This window comes from Fundulus heteroclitus, unplaced genomic scaffold (assembly GCF_011125445.2).
Source record: "Fundulus heteroclitus isolate FHET01 unplaced genomic scaffold, MU-UCD_Fhet_4.1 scaffold_282, whole genome shotgun sequence".
Taxonomy (NCBI): domain Eukaryota; kingdom Metazoa; phylum Chordata; class Actinopteri; order Cyprinodontiformes; family Fundulidae; genus Fundulus; species Fundulus heteroclitus.
Window position 1 is genome coordinate 103,711 of NW_023396692.1, and position 13,639 is coordinate 117,349.

Genomic DNA, 13,639 nt, shown 5'->3' on the forward strand with positions numbered 1-13,639 from the left:
ATAGACAGGATCCTTTAGAGCAGTGCGACCGTCATAATACAGACAGTGTAATTGTAGAGAGATTTTTCTTGGTGGCTGTTATAAACGGACAAACATCATTTAACAGTGGCTTTTAAAGAGGAAAAGTGGTGTTAGAGCCATAAATCTAAAATATTTAAGTTATTTGTATGATGGTTTGCTTTTTATTTTTATCCTATAGTAAGAAGATTTGTTCGGGCCATTTTATTGTGAAGTTTAGTTTACTTTGAAAGGCTTGCTTCCTGTTGAGCCGTATATTGTATTAGAAAAAACTATGGATGGATTATCTAGCCACGGAGCAATACAGTTTTACCGTGTAAACTGTGTATGACTTGGAAAAGGAAAATTTTCATTTTTTATGGATAAAGATTTTTTTTTTTGTTAAAATTCCCAATTTGCACGTGTCCTTTACTTCCCGTGTATAAGGAATGACACCAAAATTTGGATCTCTTGACATAACAAGTGCCTTTTTAAAATAAAGTGTAATAATTAAAGGCTACTGTTTTGTAGAATATTCTTGTATTTCACTTTTACTTGTCCCCATGTTCTAGTGGGTCCCGTGGAGGCTCTGATATAAAAGAACAAAGTAAATATGAGATTATTAAAATGCAAAAATTCATACTGTAGAAAGTGATAGAAACATCTACCATGGACAGTATTTACGCATTAATTTGTCTGCTGCTTTTTGCTAGCCCTCTCTCCTGGCTTTAACAGATTTTAAGGTGTTTTAATTAATGAGTCAAATTCAGCATAACCTTCCATTAAAAGCTCGTGTTCTGCTTGGGAGAAAAACTGTGGGCGTTCTTTGGCCATGCTGAACAGCCAATAGCAGCGCTGCTGATCAATGTTTCTACTATCGATACATTTCCCCTTTTAAACAAACGCATGAACGCGCAGTTGTCTCAGATAACTCAATCCAGCCATACTAATCGTAAACAACAGGTGTGTTCGAAGAACCCAATTAGCCAGATCATGATTAGCCGGATGAAATCATCTTGGATGTCTCATTTGATCTTGGATGTTTTAAGCAACGTACGAAGAACGGACCCCAGGTCCGGTGTTGTGCGCACACCACAAATTAATAAAACAGGGTCTTCTTATGCTATTTTTAAGTCTTTCACTTCACTTCTGATAGATTTCTCGTTAAAAAAAACTCAAGTCAAGGTTGTAAAATTTACTTTAATCGGTAGCTGTTTCCAAATTTATAAAATACACAACACAAAGTAATAAAGCAGGCTCTTCCTACGCTGTTTTTTAGAAGAAGTGGCGGGTTAACCCAGCGGACTTGCTAGTCCTTCAATCAATAATGCAAATGTGCATCACGTGATTTTTTTACTGTTTAGAAAATGTTTAAAGACCTTGTTTTATTAATTTGTGGTGTGTATTTTATAATTTTGTAAACAGCTACCGATTAAAGTAAATTTTAAAACCTTGACTTGAGTTTTATTAATTTTTGGTTTTAACCGAGAAATCTATCAGAAGTGACGTGACAGTAGCTGTGTCTGTGGCCGGTGACGTCACAGCGATGCGCGGAGGCTGTCCCATTTGGCCAAAATTTTGAGGATGCTTAAAATGCAGCCTTCAAATGCGTCCTCCTTTTCCCCGAATTATGGCAAGCCGTTTTAACATAAATTCGGTTTCGTCTGACTATCCGTAATTACATTCCAGATATCTTAAAATGCATTTTGACTAGACAAAACTACATTTTGACTATCCGGAATGGTAATTTAAGATATCTTTATTTACATTCTTACTAGGAAGAATAATAATTTAAGATATCTTCAATTACATTTTGACTAGTCAAAATTCCTTTCAAGATATCTCAAATTACGTCACCGGATTCGTCATTGAAAGCGTCACACATCCGTAGATGTAATTTAAGATATCTCGAACGTAATTATGACTAGTCAGAATTACAATTTAAGATATCTGAAATAAGGCATTGCGTGTAAGCCCCTTATTGGCTGTAAGCTGCCCAAAGCTGCCTGAACATTCAATGGCGCTGGCTGTTTTCGACAAAATTGTAAGAAAATGCCACAATATAGAAAGAGCTTTTTAAGTATGGGATATGCAGAGAGGGCGAAAATAGTATACTTGAAGAATGCTTAAGAAATTTGCAAAGAATTTCGGATTTACTTGCTGCCGACGCACACAATGCACTGAAAAACGGCTAGCTGAAAGCGCTACTATCGACTCATGTCCAAGCTGGAAATAAGTAATATTCCTCAGCCCGGACCAGTTCTGTTAATAACCAGATGCAGTTTTTATACTGTGGTAAAGCATCTGCCTCTTGGGAATTATGGTAAAGCCAGCTAGCTCTTGATTTTCACATGCGAGACGGCACAAAGCATTACAGCACCCTCCTTTAGCTTCTCTGAAAACAAAAGCGCACGCCTCCGGTTCCTGTGTGATGATATATGGCAAGCCGTTTCGTAATTCAAGATATCAGTAACGTCATTTTGACTAGTCAGAATGTCAATTTAAGATGGAAAAGCTGAATAATTCAAGATATCTCTAATTCATTTAGAGATATCTTAAAAGGAATTTTGACTAGTCAAAATTACAATTCAAGATATCTTAAAAAGAATTTTGACTAGTCAAAATTACAATTCAAGATATCTTAAATTTATTTTTTACTAGTCAAAACTGCATTTCGCCTATCCAAAAATACATTTAAGATATCTTGAATTATGGTGGCATTTGAGATATCTTTAATTAGAATTATGACTAGTCAAAACTCAATTTAAGATATCCTGAATTGTAATTTTGACTAGTCGTAATTTAATTGTAGATATCTGAAATGGGTATTTCAGATAGTCAGTAATTCATTCGAGATATCTTGAATTGACGTCTCCATACAACTCAATGGAAAATCTGATGTCATTTCGACTAGTCAGAATGTAATTAGAGATATCTCGAATAGGTATTTTGACTAGTCAAAATACAATTAGGGATATCTTAAATTGCTCGAACGTAAGGGCGGTAAAACCGAATTTATGTTAAAACGGCTTGCCATAGAGGATGCACCGCTACCATCCTCAGTGGCATCGCCTGCCATAAAATTTCCCGAGGTGCTTTGCTCGCTTTTTTTTTAGTAGTTGAAGAAAAAAAAGAAAGAAGGCGGATTTTCATCAAGACTGGAAAGCAGCAGCAGCGCTGGCAGTAGTGCTGTGTACAGCTTTAAATGTAAGTAGTTTGTTTTTATTTTATTTTTTAACTGAACATTATTAAAATACATGACGGTAACGGAGCCACCGGAATTTGTAGGACCAGCTAAAGCTAAAGCTTAGAGCTAATCTGTTGATACGAGACGTTCAACAACATTAAAAGCCTTCATAAAAATGTCAAAATTTTTGATTTTAACCTACATCTTATTGTAACTGCGCTGATAACTGTGTCCCTCACAAATTCGATCAATTTATTCTCATACAGTTTATTACAAAAGATTAGAACTGTCAAAGCTTAATGCAGCTGAAGAAATAACATCAGTCCAGCTGTACTGGGCTGTCAATACTGCAAACGTTTTGTTTGAATACTCAATAACGTATAGTTAATTTACAGTACAGTATAATAAGGTTTAAAGTATAATTCACTTGAAGAACAACACCAGCGTAATTATACAGAACAGTCATTTTGCCTGTTGACATAACAGAAATATGCTTTACATGTCATTTTGTTCTAGGGAGCAGGGAGCATACAGAGGAGTTGATAAAACTCCGTGGGCAGAATGAACACCTCTTTACCGGGGCCAAAAATACTGCCACAGTCGGATGGAGGTAAGAGTTGAGGCATGAATCCATATACATGTTGCATTTGTATGTAAAATTCACACAAGTTCAAAGAAGTCCTGTTCAAACACCAACGTACAAATATAATCTTTTGATCACATCAAATGATGCCCAGATGTCACTTTTTTTAATCTTATAGTTGTGATAGTAGGGATCCTTGTGTGTTTATCTCTTCTCATTTCTCTTGTTTAGAACAATCCTGCAAAAAACGGGCCTGGAGGGTGAAGTTGAGCCACAACAGGCCAAAAAAAAGTGGGACAACTTGAAAAAAAAAATACAAAGGATGTTCAGGTTTGGCTAATGTAATGAAATACACACACACACACACACACACACACATACATACATACATACATACATACATACATACATACATACATACATACATACATACATACATACATACATACATACATATATATATATATATATATATATATATATATATATATATATATATATATATATATATATTTATATATATGAAACACTCCTTTTTTCTAGCTTCAAAGAAACACTACAGAAAATTGCATCTGTTGACACAAATTGTTTTCCTCTACTTTAGGAATGCAAAGATCCAGGGACAGGGCAGGGGGTCAGTGGGAAGCCTACTGCTGCCAACTGGCCATGGGTTATCCTCAGGTTCTGTGTTGCTGTTATTGTTAAATTAAATTAATAAATTGTTTATAAAAGTTATTGTTGTTTGTGTGTTCTTAAAGTCTTTTAACCTGTTACATTATCTGTTTCATCACTTCTTTACAATTTAAGTAAACTTAGAACAACTTCTCAGTGACATCAATTTATTTTTAGAGAAACAAGTATTTACAATAAACTATAAAAAACATTTTAACTATTTACATTAGATTTTAAAAGTAACTACTACAACTATTTACAGAAGAGATTACTAAAGAACATATATACAATTTTGACTGAACAGGAGTCCCTGGTGGTGCTGCTGGACTGGATGGGATGCCACACAGATGACCTTGGAGTCTTCTGACTGCGAGTGGGACATCATCTGGGGGGTGGGGGATGCCTCTCTCCACTGTTCACCACATCGTCCATCAGGGTTTGCAGGGCTGACCCAACTGACCGCTGCCATGTTCCTAAAAATGTTTAAGAAGATGCAGAAAATGACTTTACTACAACTGTTTTCATAACCCTTGCATGAGAAAAGCTAAAAAGTGATTATACTTGCCATCTAAATGTAATCGTGGTCGGGTAGACCCTCCTCCAGGGCAGACACCTCGGCAGACAGCTGGTCCCGCCAGGGAGCACCACTGACTGCCTCCAACACGTTCTCCCCCTCCTCATCCTCTGGCATGTCATCCTGCACTTCATCGTCTGGTGCCATGATGTCACCGGCTCCCAGGCAGATGTTATGCATTTAAGTTGATGCAGCGGTACATCGGCCTTGTCTGGATAGAGACATGAAGATTAAGAACAACAGGATTAGATGATAGCAATTTCATTGTAGCTGATATAATTCTAGTGAATGTTAACCGCTTAACGCCTGGTGTTGCTAATTTGTGACCAAACAATTCTGGCCTTTACTTATTTTACTTCATCTAGATCCACTATTTAACTTTTTTTTTTACGTTATATATTTAGATTTATTTTTCCTGTATTATTTTTTCGTTATATAATTACAAATAAAATCAGGCAGTAAGGGGATAACAATTTAGACAAATAATGATTTATTTCTCAATATTAGTTTTATTTGGCTTCTCAACACATTAGTGATAGTGAAAGTAGTGATTTAAGTCAGTTATTTACAGGGTTTGTACACATTTAACTATTCAATTCAAATTACTAAAGTTACAAACATAAGCTTATATCAAGTCTTACAAATAAATATAACATTTTATATTTAAACATTCGTCAATCTGCTGACAAGCGTTTGTTTAATAACTGGTATATTATGATCATTAGCAGGCCCCTGTGGGTGAAAATAATAGCAGGTAAATGTTACCTCTCCACTGCGCTCTCCCAGCCTGAGGAAAATTTGTCGCCGGTTTTGCTGCCGCCGAAGCCGTGTAAACCGACTCTCCTCCTCCAATAACAAGTAAATAAAAAAAATAATTCAATATCCATTTTTTTGCGTCGTTTATCGGCGCTGGTGCTGGTTTTCCCCGGGCTTGGGGTAGACGTGATGACGTCGTGTCGCAACCAGGAAGTGCTCCAAAGGCTAGACCGTCCCATTTACCAACGGCTGAGGATCCTCCGGAGCATCCTCCGATGGCTGGGTCCTCCTAAGGCTGAGTAGGCTGGGTCCTTCGAAGGACGCAGCCGCCGAATTGAGACACAGCTAGTGTTCAGCCCAGCCTCCCTCGCTGCAATGCGCGCTCCCGACACAGGGGAAACAGATTTCCATGGGGGAACAGAATAGGGGGTTTTCAGCTGACGTCACGCTCACGTGACTACTCTGCGCGTTCGCACAACACCGGCGTGTAGGCACAAACAGTACTGTTCTGGGGCCTCTTTCAGTAAGGAGGTTCGACCAACTCTGAGTTAAAACTTGAACTCTGAGTTAACTTAGCCTGAGATGGGAAACTTTGAGTTTTGGGTTTCAGAACAGCTGAAATGAGTTAGTTCAATCAACTCTGAGTTGGCTGACTCTGAGTTAAGTGCATGCACCACAACTATAAAAAGCCATTATCAATGGAGCGCAGATATTACGAGTCACCATGGCAACAGCGTCAGACAAAAAAAGGTGTGCATATTTCTCACCAGCAGAACTGGATGTCCTTATGCAAGCATATGCAGAATTTGAGCATGTATTTTTTTTAAAAAAGCAACACGGCTGCAGCGGCGAAGGAGAGAGAGTTAGCTTGGGTGAAAATAGCTGCTCGAGTCAGTGCGTAAGTTTACATTTTAATTACTTTTATACAGTGTTGGGTGTAATGAATTAAGTTACTAAGTCATCTAAATACTGTAATTAAATTAAAGACTATAAAACAATAGTGGATTTAATATCAACTTTTAAAAGGTATATTTTTAATTTAACTTTCTCCCTCTATAATACACTTTGGTCAATTTATGATTAATTCATGCAATTGAATATTGTTTTAATTTGAAAGCATTAGAAGTGCAGTTTCTTGTCTCTCCTTGTATTGTTCAAGTGGTTGAGGTTGATTTGGGATTTAGAAAGTAATGAATAAGTAAATAAAACAAATTGGTAAGTAGACCAATACTTTCTCGAGACAGTAATTATTACATTAATCTAATTAGACTTGTTCAAGATAAAATTTGTAGTTAGTAATTAAGAACTATTTTAGAGTAACTTACCCAACTGTTATAATATCAGAGGTGAAACTGGAAGAACAGTATTTTATTAAACCTAATTTAATTTTCATGGATAGGTGCAATCCTGCAGGCATCAAAAGAACATGGCAGCAGCTGAAAATGAAATATAAAAACATACTTCAAGCAGGTAAGCCTTGAGCACATCATAGGAGTAGCTACCTGGCTTTACAAACATTTGACATATTAAATGACTAAATGGCATTCAGTGTAGCATTTTTGACATATGTCTAAATGTTCATTCTCATTTGACTTCTACTCAGCCAACAGAAAGAAGGCAGAGGCTCATAAAACAGGGGGAGGACCTGCACCACCACCCCTGACAAATGCAGAAGAGATGGCCCTGAACCTAAATGCTGGAAGGCCAATGGATGAGGAAATTCCTGGAGAGACTTAATCAGAGCCAGTCACTCCAGAAGATTTAAGTGCCTTCATAAAATGTAAGAGGTCTACCTACAGTGTTATTTTTTTATATAGACTGAATGTGATATTTCCATTTACATTACTTTGGGTTGGGTTTATTGTTGGTCCCAACAGATTCGGATGGTAATATCTACCTCTTGGAGCCTCCTGTCCCAACAGTACCCCATACAGTTGTCAGTAGCCTACTCCATACACCATCAATTATGATAAATAGTATTATAAAGTGTACTCTATGAAATGCTCATCTTCACAGGATGATGGGGATGAAGAAACCGTTTCTGCTGCCACAGACAGGCCTACAGAGGTAATTTTAATATTATATGTCTACACATCAAACAATCTACACATTCACATTTATATGTGGAGTAGCCTATAGAATCCAAGTTTATATCTATAAATGGTCATTCTTATCTCTACCCCCCAGAGTTATGGAAGAACGGCAGGAGGAAGGTCCATCAACTTCTGGTGCACAGATGGACACAGTTCAGTGATTTACAGTAAATGTCACATTTTCATTTTGAATTTTAGACTACATTCATGATGTAACTCTAATCTAGTGTATTTTCAGTTGCCAGTTAATGAGTTATATAGACTTCTTCTTATTAAAAAGACAGAAAAAAACAGCAAAGAACTTGTATACTTGGACCGCCAGATCCAAAAGGCAGATCTGGAAATCAACATTCTGAAACTAAAGTGAGAGGTCAGTGTATGGTCACAGGTGAATTCTAGGAAGTATTGAAACTATTTTAAAATCTTTTTTTTTGTTTTCTTTTTTTTTTAGCAGATGAACAACACCATATAAATTGCTGTGATAGGATAGGGATATGACAAAAAATCCACTCTGGGCCTCAAAATCCTTTCCCGACGTAAATGTAACTTCCTACGAAGTAATACAGCCTCTTCGTCAACAGGATCATCCATAAATGGACATGCCATTTCATTCCCTTTGATGCGCTCAGCGTGACTGAAATGTGCGCAATGAATATGTCCCCAAAAAATCAATGAGGTGTTTAAACACCACTTCCTCTTTAAAAAAGGGGAGGAGACCAAAATAAACTCTGGGTTTTCTGAAGAAAACCTGCTCCCGACCAGGGGTCCGTTCTTCGTACCTTGCTTAAAACATCCGAGATCAAATGACACATCCAAGATGATTTCATCCGGCTAATCCTGATCCGGCTAATTGGGTTCTTCGAACACACCTGTTGTTTACGATTAGTATCACTGGATTGAGTTATCTGAGACAACTGCGCGTTCATGCGTTTGTTTAAAAGGGGAAATGTATCGATAGTAGAAACAATGATCAGCAACGCTGCTATTGGCTGTTCAGCATGGCCAAAGAACGCCCACAGTTTTTCTCCCAAGCAGAACACCAGCTTTTAATGGAAGGTTATGTCGAATTTGAGTCATTAATTAAAACACCTCAAAATCTGTTAAAGCCAGGAGAGAGGGCTGGCAAAAAGCAGCAGACAAATTAATGCGTAAATACTGTCCATGGTAGATGTTTCTATCACTTTCTACAGTATGAATTTTTGCATTTTAATAATCTCATATTTACTTTGTTCTTTTATATCAGAGCCTCCACGGGACCCACTAGAACATGGGGACAAGTAAAAGTGAAATACAAGAATATTCTACAAAATGGTAGCCTTTAATTATTATACTTTATTTTAAAAAGGCACTTGTTATGTCAAGAGATCCAAATTTCAGTGTCATTCCTTAGAGACGGGAAGTAAAGGACACGTGCAAACTGGGAATTTTAACAAAAAAAAATCTTTATCCATAAAAAATGAAAATCTTCCTTTTCCAAGTCATCCACAGTTTACACGGTAAAACTGTATTGCTCCGTGTCTAGATAATCCGTCCATAGTTTTTTCTAATACAATATACGGCTCGACAGGAAGCAAGCCTTTCAAAGTAAAACTAAACTTCACAATAAAATGGCCCGAACAACTCTTCTTACTGAATATGATAAAAATAAAAAGCAAACTATCATACAAATCACTTAAATATTTTGTATTTATGGCTCCAACACCACCTTTTCCTCTTTAAAAGCCACTGTTAAATGATGTGTGTGTCTGTTTATAACAGCCACCAAGAGAAATCTCTACAATTACACTGTCACGCTGCGCTAAAGGATCCTGTCTATTGCGCAATACGTGATTAATTCGAAAAACTATTCGAAAAATTATTCTTGCACCTTCCGCAACAGGTTGCTGTCGTAAAAATGGACATGGCTACGGCAGACTTCCCTATCTCCTCCGCTTATACAGCCGTGATCTAATCTTGTTTACATGAAATAAGCCTGCTCTGGAGCAGGCTTAAGCTGGCGCACATGTTGCTATGACAACAAGTGCAGGATGTCTTTCGAAGAACCAAACGATCCAAGATCATGCCTAATCGTCAACAATGAAATCCTGCTAACTGAGTTAGCGACGTACGAAGAACGGACCCCAGGTTAGGTTCACAGAGTAAACTGCCATGGTAACTGACTCTGAGTATAAGTTACCTCTCTTTCAGAAACGGGCTTGACTTACTCTGCTTTCTCAGGTTTAACTTACCTCCCTTTCTGAAACAGAAAACCCAGAGTTTCCCTCATTTCAGGGTTAACATACTCAGAGTTTTCACTTAACCTCCTTTCTGAAACAGGCCCCTCGTCTACTACATGACAAAACGGGTGATTTAGAACGTACTTTTAGTTCATTTATTTTTGGAATCTAAACAATGCCTACGACTTGTTGTGCTCCCGGTTGCACAGAGAGGCATTCCAAATCGTTGGATGTACGTTTCTGTCGTTTACCGAAGGAGGGAGGACGAAGAAAGAAATGGATATTTTCAATGAAAAGAGCGCAGGCAGACACTCCCAATGGACTGGAAGAGGCATCATATTACGACAGAATTTGCAGTCTACACTTCATCTCCGGTAAATACAACTTAATTCTGCTCTAGTCATTGTGCTACTTAAATAGCGGCGGAGGGGAAGTGGCGATCGCTACACGGGCCGCAGAAGCGGCTGCTACAGCAGCAGCAGCCGCTTCTGCGGCTGTCTGGAGCAGTTTCTCTGTTTGCGTCCGCCATTGTGTTCGCCTTTTGCCTACCAGTCGCGCATGCGCGAAAAACCCGGATGAAAAAAATAGCAGTGAACTACCCTACATAGACATAATATAAGAGTAGACCCCGCATTGACTGTCGCTGCGCAGGAATTACAGCCGCCATCTTGGAGCGGTCGACCTGCTACCCTAACCTGCTGATTCAAGCTGAACACACTAATGATACCTCAGCACTGTGCGGCTCATTTTTGTTTAAATCGAGGGACTATTCACGTCAGGGCTCGAGGAATAACTTTTCACAAGTAAGATGAACAGATATCGTTTATATTTTTGATTAGAATGTGATTTTTCTAATATTAGGCAGAGAGACACAGGTCTACACGTCCAAGTCTTTAGTCTCTCCAAAACCGCATCTGCTCCGTGAAGGCATCAGAGCTTTGTTAGACATTAGTGAATAAACAATATATATATATATATATATATATATATATATATATATATATATATATAGAGAGAGAGAGAGAGAGAGAGAGAGAGAGAGAGAGAGAGAGAGAGAGAGAGAGAGAGAAAACAGATAACTCTATTTTTTTAAATTAGAAAAACATACTTTTTATTATTTAGTTAAGGGGATACCAGTCAAACTAACCTACCTGATGTAAGAGCGACATAACAAAATAATGGCATCTCAAAAGTACAACTTCATTAAAAGGACCCACACACACACACATACATTTACATTTTAGTTTATTTGGCTAAAAACGGAGTTATCTGTTTTTGCAAATGAACTCTTCATATATACAGTTAACCCTCGCTATATCGCGGTTCCCGTTTCACGGTCTCGCTATTTCATGGATTTGCATTGATGAGCCGTTCATTACAGTTCTCAAACATAATCAAAGGTGGCATGTCGGTTTATATGAATCTTTTTGCCCAGAAGAACAACAACTACCGATAACTATGTTTTTCTCCCTAAAACACACACCTGCAACGCGGGCTTTAGAAGAAAAAAACGCTACAGAGCGGAGTCAGGATGCAGCGGCTCAGTGAGAAGAGCAGTGAAATACATGTGAGTCACTATTTGTCCTACTGTACTTTGTATTTTTTTCATAATCATTTTTAATTTTCTCCCGTTCTAATACAATGACTCGGGTCGCGGTGGGGCGCTGCTGATCTCCGCAATTTGAAGCATTCAGTTCGTATTGATGATCAAATTAGTATTTTACAGCACAGTAGTTATTTGTGTAAAAAAAAAAAAAAAAAAAACGTTTATACAGTACTTTTATTTGTTAAACAAATATTTGGCCATGTAAAAAGGTTTTGTTCTTTGGTTTCAATGTACTATGGAGTATTTCATTGTATAATAATTGTAAAGAAAATAAAGGTTACTACTTCACGGATTTCGCCTACCACGGGTTCTTTTTGGAACGTGTGTATGTTTTTGTATATATAGGCCGGTAGCTGAAAACTGTAGCGTTCACTTTCGTTCCTGTATTTGTGGAACTACTCTATTATTGTCTTAAATGATAGATCATATATTCAAATGCCTAGAATAAAAAGTAAACAAAATCGCGCACAAGGCAAGTTACAGCCAGTTTAAGACGAGAAAATGTCGTAATATTTAGGTCGCGACCGGCCGCTGCTCAGCCAATCAGGTGACTTAAGTAGGCCGTGACGTCATCAAACAACATGGCGGCGCTCGTAGTAAACAAATGTGTTTATTCGGGATAGAAAGAAAATCCAGCGGAAACATTGTAATTATGGAATGTGAATGCCTTTTGCATGTTGCCGGGAATGACGGAGAACACACAGAACCATTTACTCAAACGAGGTGGGAAACTTTTCGTAGTTTTTGCCGTGTTTGGGCTGATTTAGCCGGCGATGAACGGACGATTGCCGATAACGCGCTTCCCCTCCTCTCCTTCGAATTTGATGATATACCAAGCCACATTGGCTACCACCCGACCTGTTATCGCCGATTTACCGACAGGAAGCGAATAAATGCTGCCCAGAAACGAAAGCACGAGCCCGTATCTGATGAACAGGACATTAATAAGTTGCCCTATATCCAATCACCAAAAACGACTGAGATCAAGAGAAGAGATCGCCATCGGATTTGCCCCTCCTCAACAAGATAATCCAAAAGCTGGTCATAGCCAGCCAAGAAAACATGTGCTGCCAGCTGTCTGCATAATATGCAAAATAAGAGAGAAGTTTGAGACTGTCAGGAATTCTCGCCAGAGGGTGAAACTTGTCAAGGCAGAGACTGTTGATGGTGGTAAGTTAATACTTTCTCTGTAATCTATTGTTAAATTTTTCCTTAAATTAAGTGGATGTATGACTTGTCTATACCTTTACCTATCTGGATAGAAACATATTTAGGCCTATAGGAAAAAGGTTTAATAATGTCATCATAAAGTTTATGTTTGTTTGGCTCTGCTATGTTGATAAATGCAATTTTCTTGGAATGATGCCCCACGATATAGATTTTTTTGTAAATATGTACCATGATGCGGTTTATATTGACGTGTCATATAATAAATATTTTATATTTCTAGGATTGTTGCGAAAAGCAGCAGAAGCAAAGAAGGATGAGAGTGTGCTTGTACACATAAGAGATAAGGACTGTGTAGCTCTTGAGGTCTACTACCACAGAACCTGCTATGGATCATGCACCAAATTCTTGACAAGATCTAAATCAGAAAGGTATATTATGAAATTTCTCTCATTGTTACTGACAAGTTTTGAAATTAGGATTTGTTACGTTTGATGTAGACCTACCCTGATGATAAATAACTGGCACATAACATGGCCAGCCGTATGTGAGTTTTTGTTGTGCCTCTCTATTTACTCATATTTCATTTCACTTTTTAATTCCAGTCAGACACCAGATGGAAGATTGTCTGAAGGTTCCAAAGAGATTTGCAGAACCGTTGTTAAACAGAGACTGATAAGTAACCAGGAAGTTCTACGAATGTCAACATTGGTAAACATCTCATAATCGATGGTATGGCACTCATCCAGAGTTTGCAAAATATCCCAGCAACCTTTGGGGAGCTTGGT

General features: G+C 37.9%; 3 long non-coding RNA genes across 4 annotated transcripts; 2 read left to right on the plus strand and 1 right to left on the minus strand.

Moving 5' to 3' along the window:
- Positions 1-3,041: 3,041 nt before the first annotated feature.
- Positions 3,042-4,438, plus strand: LOC118559429. Of its 2 annotated transcripts, none has more exons than XR_004928857.1 (4): positions 3,042-3,204; positions 3,701-3,794; positions 3,999-4,097; positions 4,372-4,438. It is a non-coding gene; the product is annotated as an uncharacterized LOC118559429 (long non-coding RNA). The 2 variants fall into 2 exon arrangements; XR_004928858.1 differs by having other exon boundaries at positions 3,999-4,108; positions 4,372-4,423.
- A 566-nt stretch (positions 4,439-5,004) lies between these two features.
- On the minus strand, positions 5,005-6,004 carry LOC118559431. The gene is made up of 2 exons (XR_004928860.1): positions 5,779-6,004; positions 5,005-5,224 (listed from the first exon to the last, which is right to left on the minus strand). It is a non-coding gene; the product is annotated as an uncharacterized LOC118559431 (long non-coding RNA).
- A 6,159-nt stretch (positions 6,005-12,163) lies between these two features.
- On the plus strand, positions 12,164-13,492 carry LOC118559430. Its single transcript, XR_004928859.1, has 3 exons — positions 12,164-12,854; positions 13,135-13,282; positions 13,457-13,492. It is a non-coding gene; the product is annotated as an uncharacterized LOC118559430 (long non-coding RNA).
- The last annotated feature ends 147 nt before the right edge of the window (positions 13,493-13,639 follow it).